Source organism: Zingiber officinale, chromosome 5B, assembly GCF_018446385.1.
Source record: "Zingiber officinale cultivar Zhangliang chromosome 5B, Zo_v1.1, whole genome shotgun sequence".
Taxonomy (NCBI): domain Eukaryota; kingdom Viridiplantae; phylum Streptophyta; class Magnoliopsida; order Zingiberales; family Zingiberaceae; genus Zingiber; species Zingiber officinale.
In genome coordinates, this window is record NC_055995.1 from 19,531,308 (window position 1) to 19,537,936 (window position 6,629).

The following is a 6,629-nucleotide window of genomic DNA, read 5'->3' on the forward strand; positions in this document are numbered from 1 at the left end:
ATTTTCATTTAACGATTTTAAATTGAATAAATTAAAAAAATAGTTTTGTTTCTAACCAAACTTGACCCTAATGTCGAGGTAAATCACGGGGACTATTAGCCTTTGGAATAATAATGACTAGCATATAAGGGAGGTATTTATCTCGACTTTGTCAAGATTCGAACCTTAGATTTCATGATGATAATATCTCATGTGTTAACCACTAGACCCATCCAAGGGGACTATAATTTTTTTTATCAAACACTAACTAAATGTTGTTCATTACCCATCATAATTATTTAGTTAGGTATATTAGTTTTTTTTTTAATTTAGATATTTAATTTTTCAAATTGATTAATTTTGAAAATGATTGATTTAATCGGATAAAATTTTTTCATCGATTATTAGGATAAATTAAAGAGCAGATTCATTCAAATAATTAATATTTTTAGGTCTATTTTTTTATTTGAAGAAAAAATATTCTATAATATATCATAATTAAGATTCGAATCTTAAATTCTTTTATTAAATCTAATTATTGTATCATTATATCAGAAGCTAGTTATAAATGAACAGAGGAACAAAATAACTTGAACTGATCTAGATCATGAATATATATATATATATATATATTTTCATAACTTTTACATATATGAAAAAATCCCTCCATTTGTGGGCACAAGAGATAATTATAAAAGTTCTTCTAATTTCCCTTTTAATTTTTTAAAAACAAGTAAAATTTGAAAATGGAAATTTTGGAAGAGCCAAAGTCAAAATTTCGTACCGCTTCATTTTGAAATCCTCTGGCAAAAAACGTGGTCACGTTCTCCTGCTTATTGCTTTCCCCGTCAGATTTGACTAAAAACTCAAACATTATATTCCATTCAATTTTTGGACTCTTCCACGAATGATGTGCATGAAATGATGGAAGCTGGAAATTGAATTTTTTATTTTTTAATTTTAAATCCAGGCCTAAGAATTTGAAAATCTTCATTGAATCTTTCCCTATTCAATTTATAATTTCTAGAAAATAGTTTTATATATTCACATCCAATTTTTAAATTTCTATCAGTTTCAAAAACAATATTACATATTATAAGTTTGACATAATATAACATAAGTTGAAATAATATAATGGGTCAAGTCGAATTAAATTTTAGGATGTTCAAATTTATTTAATAAAATAATCAAAGTTAAAGTAAATTTAAAATAAATTAAACTATTAAAATAATTGTCAAAGTTTAACTAGATTTTTTTATGAGCTTAAACTTAGTTTATTTATGTATAATTGAAGAAGTCGAGAGAGAAGGAGAAGGGTGAATCATTGCTTAAAATCTTTTCCTTTTGTTTTCGTAAAACCAAATCAAAGTATAGTAGCATCGGAATACAAATAAAAATAAAAATAAATACGTAATCGGTTTTACTTGGTTCATAATTCAACGACTTACTTCAAATCTCGTGATCCTTGATCACTACGATGGATAATCACTATAGTTTTTTTCTCCAAACTCTTTTAGAAAAAAGCAAACTGAATGAGTTGCATAGTAACAATCTATTATCATGTTTAAGAGTAATGCAAATACAATAATAATATAACATAAGGTAGAAGATGAAGTGTAGATTGTTGGAAGCCTTCGGTATCATAGTAGTTGAAACTTGCACGAATCAGTAGCAGTAGAGATGAGATGAAGCACTGAGATAATTGATTATCAGCTTGAACCTCGAGGTTTCTTTTATAGGAATCTTCGATCGACTGAAAATCCGTTCCGTTGACTAATCCTTTCTGTCGACTGATCCTTTTTATCGACTTAACCTTCTATCTATCAATTGATCTCTGCACCTTTCCTTGTTTGCTCTAATCCCCTCGATTATGAAAATCTTGTTATTCAATTGACTGATCATGCATATTTATCTGTCAAAGAAACCTCAAGGTTTCCATTCTCTCTCGATCTTATCAAATTCGTAATTGCTTACCAAATATGGATCAATCGACTGATCCCATTGATTAGTCGATGGAATCCCTGTTGCCTTCTTTGCCAGATCTCAAACCTTTACTGTTCTTATCCACTTGGATTAGTCGACAAATCCTCTAGCTCAGTCAACTGAACCAATAGGGCAACTGACTTTCTTTCTGCAAAACTAAGGTAGCACAACAAGTATACAAATAATAATGATCCTGCAAAACAAAGTTAGCGATATTGAGAGATGTATGAATAAGACAATTAGAAATGTCTTGATCTTGACTTAGAAATCTTTGTTAGTTTCTCCAGTCAGATCATCGCCTAAGATTTATCTCAACTGGGACATTACTTCATCACTCCACTCTAGGAGTTTATCTAAACTTACCCACCAAACATCTGGTTTTCCAGACCTGTTTGGATTTTCTTTAGTCTTGCTTAGTGTCTGATCAACCTGATCGACTAAGACTTTTCTAAAACACTAAATTAGGACAATTGATATAAAATAGTAAAGTAAAACAGTGTTAGCATCAATCACAATTTGCTGGTTTGGTCGATCGTGCGTGGTCAATCGAAAATCTTTCTGTCACACTTGGAGTTCATTCCTCCAAGACTTTTTACTACTTAGGTCTCACTCCCCTAAGGTTTTTCCATTACTTGGAGTTCACTCCTCTAATACTTCTCACATGTCTAACCTTTAGTTAGAATTTTTCCTTGTCTAACTTTCAGTTGATACTAGTCACTCGGTAGACTTCTCACCTACCTAACCTCCAGTTAGGACTTTTTCTTGCCTAACTTTCTGTTAGGATTTCTCACCTGCTTAACTTCCAGTTAGGATTTCTCACCTTCCTAACTTTCCGTTAGGATTTTCTTTTGTATAACCTCTAGTTAGGACTAGTTACTCGGTAGACTTCTCATCCTTACCTAACCTCCAATTAGGACTTTTCCTTACCTAACCTTTAGTTTGGATTAGTCACTCAGTAGACTTCTCACCCTTACCTAATATCTAATTATGATTAGTCACTCGGTAGACTTCTCACTCTTGCATAACCTCTAATTAGGACTTCCCTTACTAATCATCTGGTCAGCATTGACTCGATTAGACTTCTTCTTGGCTAGGTCAACCTTAACAAACTCCATTAAATATATTGTCAAATAAACATCAAAACATTGTATGTTGATTGTACCAACAGTTTAGATATTATCGAACTATCAATTTAAATTTATTTGATTATTTAAAACTTTTACATTTAATCATTTTATTTTTTTTAAATTTATTTAGCATGTTTATAAAAGTTTTATTAATGAATATGATTCATAAATATCGATCACAAACATTATTAGTGCAGTTGTAGGGTGTCTTCTCAATTTCTCAAACATTTAAGAATCAAATCCCAATTTTAGCGAATTAACAGATAAATTTCCCTTAATGGACGGTTGACTTAAGAATGCTGGGCTAATGTGCCACCTATTGTGAGCGCTTTTTGATTTACTCTGGTGGCTCGTGGAAAACTTCTGTGGGGTTAGGCTAGTCACCCCAGGATTAATCGACATAAGGTGGAAACTTGGTAACAATAATAACCAAGTCTTATCATACTAGGTGGGGTTGGGTATATAGATCCTTTTACATAGGGTTGTAAACGAGTAGAGTAAAGCCAAGCTCGACTCGAGTTCGATTCGAACTTTAGTTCTTAAGCTCGAGTTTGGCTCGTAATAAAATTAAATATCTTGAGTTCGGCTCGAGCTCGGCTTGAAAAAAACTGATTTAAAAATTAAACGAGCTTAGTTTGAGTTCGTTTAAGATAATTAGTTATAATAATTAATAATATATTATTATATTTATTATTTATGTGATATTTAATTATATATATAATAAGATAAACGAGTCTCTTAACAAACATGTTCATGAGCCTCTTAATGAACACGTTTTTGAGCCTCTAAATGAACATGTTCGTGAGCTCACGAATCAAATACTGTTAAGCCCGAGTTTGACTCAATAATATTTTCAAGCTCAAAATCAAGCTCAAGCTCAGCTCATTAACTTAATCAAATGAACTCGAATGAATTTTTTTTTCGAACTGAGACCCGAATAGCTTACAAATGACTTAACTTATTTACACCTCTACTTTTACACCATTAGGCTCTATCCCATGCTATATCATCATTTATACTTAAATAAATTTTATATTATTTTATTATTTCTAACCAAATCTTTTTTGGTCTTCCTCTTTCTCGTTTGATATGTATGTTTGTCATAGTTTTACATCGTCTAACTAGAACATTTATTGGTCGTTTAAGTACATGTTTGTATCATCTTAAACGTGTCACTCGGAGTTTTCTCTTAATAGATGCAACTTCTAAACTTAGTGCCAATTAAAAAAATATTGTTCATAAACATTAACGAACTAAACATGTATGTGTTCAAATTTATTTGTCTAGTTTAACGAGTTGTTCAAACTTATTTATTTAATTAATTTTATGTATATTGATCGAACATAAATAAATCCTTATCAACTCAAAAATGAAATTTGTTCACAAAAGTTCGATTCATTTACTACTCTAATTATAAGGGTTTATTATTTTTAAAATGAGAATATTTTTTGATAAAAAAGAATTGCTAATGTGAAAATTTATATTTTTATAAAAATACAAAGAATATATTTATTAGAATAATGAATTTAATATACTTGTATGACGTTTTTATCTTGATATTTTTAATTACTAAACAATCATAATAATACTATTAATTAATTAAAATATTGTTTTTATTTTTTATACTATTTTAGTAAATTATGAAAATTTAAATTTGTTGAGTAATATCTTGGAGTAAAGAAGGCTGATACATTTAATTAAGCGGTAAAATAGCTTGTGAAATATAATGTCATAACCAGGGGAAAGGGAAAGAAAAGTTAAAAGTTAGAGTTAGAGTGTTTGATCTTTTTCCATATAAAGATTGTTGCGTTAGTGTAAATATTCTTCATGATTTATTATTTTACGTTGGACCATTTAGAAATGGACTATATCACTTTTTACCTCAAACGTTAGTGAGAAAACATAAAAATTATTTATTTTGTTATTATAGTTATTGGAAAATCTAAGAAAGATACATCCAAACAATCAATTTATTATTATTATTTCAATTTTCTCAGTATAAACATATTACGTTTATCATAATTTTTAATGTTGTCTAAAAAATAAAAAATGTGATAGATGCAAGCTATCAACATAGATTACAGAATCAGAATTCAATGATCAAACCATGTGCATCAGATGTCCATTTAACTTCTGACAAATATTTGCAAATCCATTTCTCTTTATCCCAACTATCTGTGATCCCACTTTTCCATCACTTTTTTAATATTCTATTATTTAAATATTTTAAATTTTATGATAAAATATTTTATCAATTAAATATTTATAGGTGTTACTAGTCAAATATCCCACTCTTAAATATGAATAATAATGAGTCAAGTTCAGATTAGATTCTATATCGTCCGTCTCTATACTCATTGATTATAGGATATCCGATGCGTACCCATTAAAGAATTAGATATCTTATATAATTATAATTTTTTTTTTCTATCCAATTATTATTATTCAACAAAAATATATTAAAATTAACATCCTCTATAAATTAGAAAAAATAGATTAAATATATATATATTCTCCTCTTAATATCAACAAAAATAGTAAGTTGATTTTGGAAAAAGAAAATATTTTTTAATATATGTATATATTATTTAATCGGGTATTCAGGTCGGATATCGAGTATTGATAGTCCCTCCATACCCTCCTCCATTCGGATCGAATATTGGATCCTAGGTTCAGGTGAAATTACCATTTCTATTCTCAAATATTCTTAACTTCATAATCAAATATTTATGAATCTCACGACTATTTTATTAACTTACATATAATTTTATATTTAAATAAAATTAATATATATTTTTAATATATTTCATCTATCATTTATCTATAAATATTTTTTACTTAATATTTATTTATATATTTCGACAATTATTCAATATAATTATTTAATATTAATATTTTATTTAAACAGAATCATACACATTTTAAAAAATAACCTATGAGTTCAAATATTTCATAAATTTGAAATTGAATAATTAAATATTTTATAGATGATAAATTAATTATTTACCCATTGTGCCATATGTGTTTTTTTTCCCAACCTTCGATTTTAATTTTCCAACGTTCAATTTTAATTAATTAATTAATTTTTTTAGTCCCAAAAAATTTAAAAATATTAATTAAATTAAAAAAATAATAATCCATTTTAATGGATTTTTAATCATCTAAGAAATATCCCTTCAATAAAAAATATTTGAAAGATATCCTTTTCAAATATCTCTATGGGGAGACACTGTTCGGTATCTGTCTTTCGGACAGATCAATTCTAGAAGAGGATCAATTTACTTGTATAAAATTTTTTTACCAAGCATAAATCTGAAAGTACTAGTTGAGAGATTATATTGGCGCTCCGGGACATCCATTTGTCATCTTTATTTGCACGCAAGGATGCATCGTTGAAAACTACTGGTCAAATCTCTCGTGGAACAAATTTAGGTGACGACTCGGAAGAAAACAAAAATTGAAAGGAACCATTTTTCTGATTTTTCTTATCGATAATATTCTCTTCATTTTATCTGCTCAGGTGCTGAATCAACTGAGCCA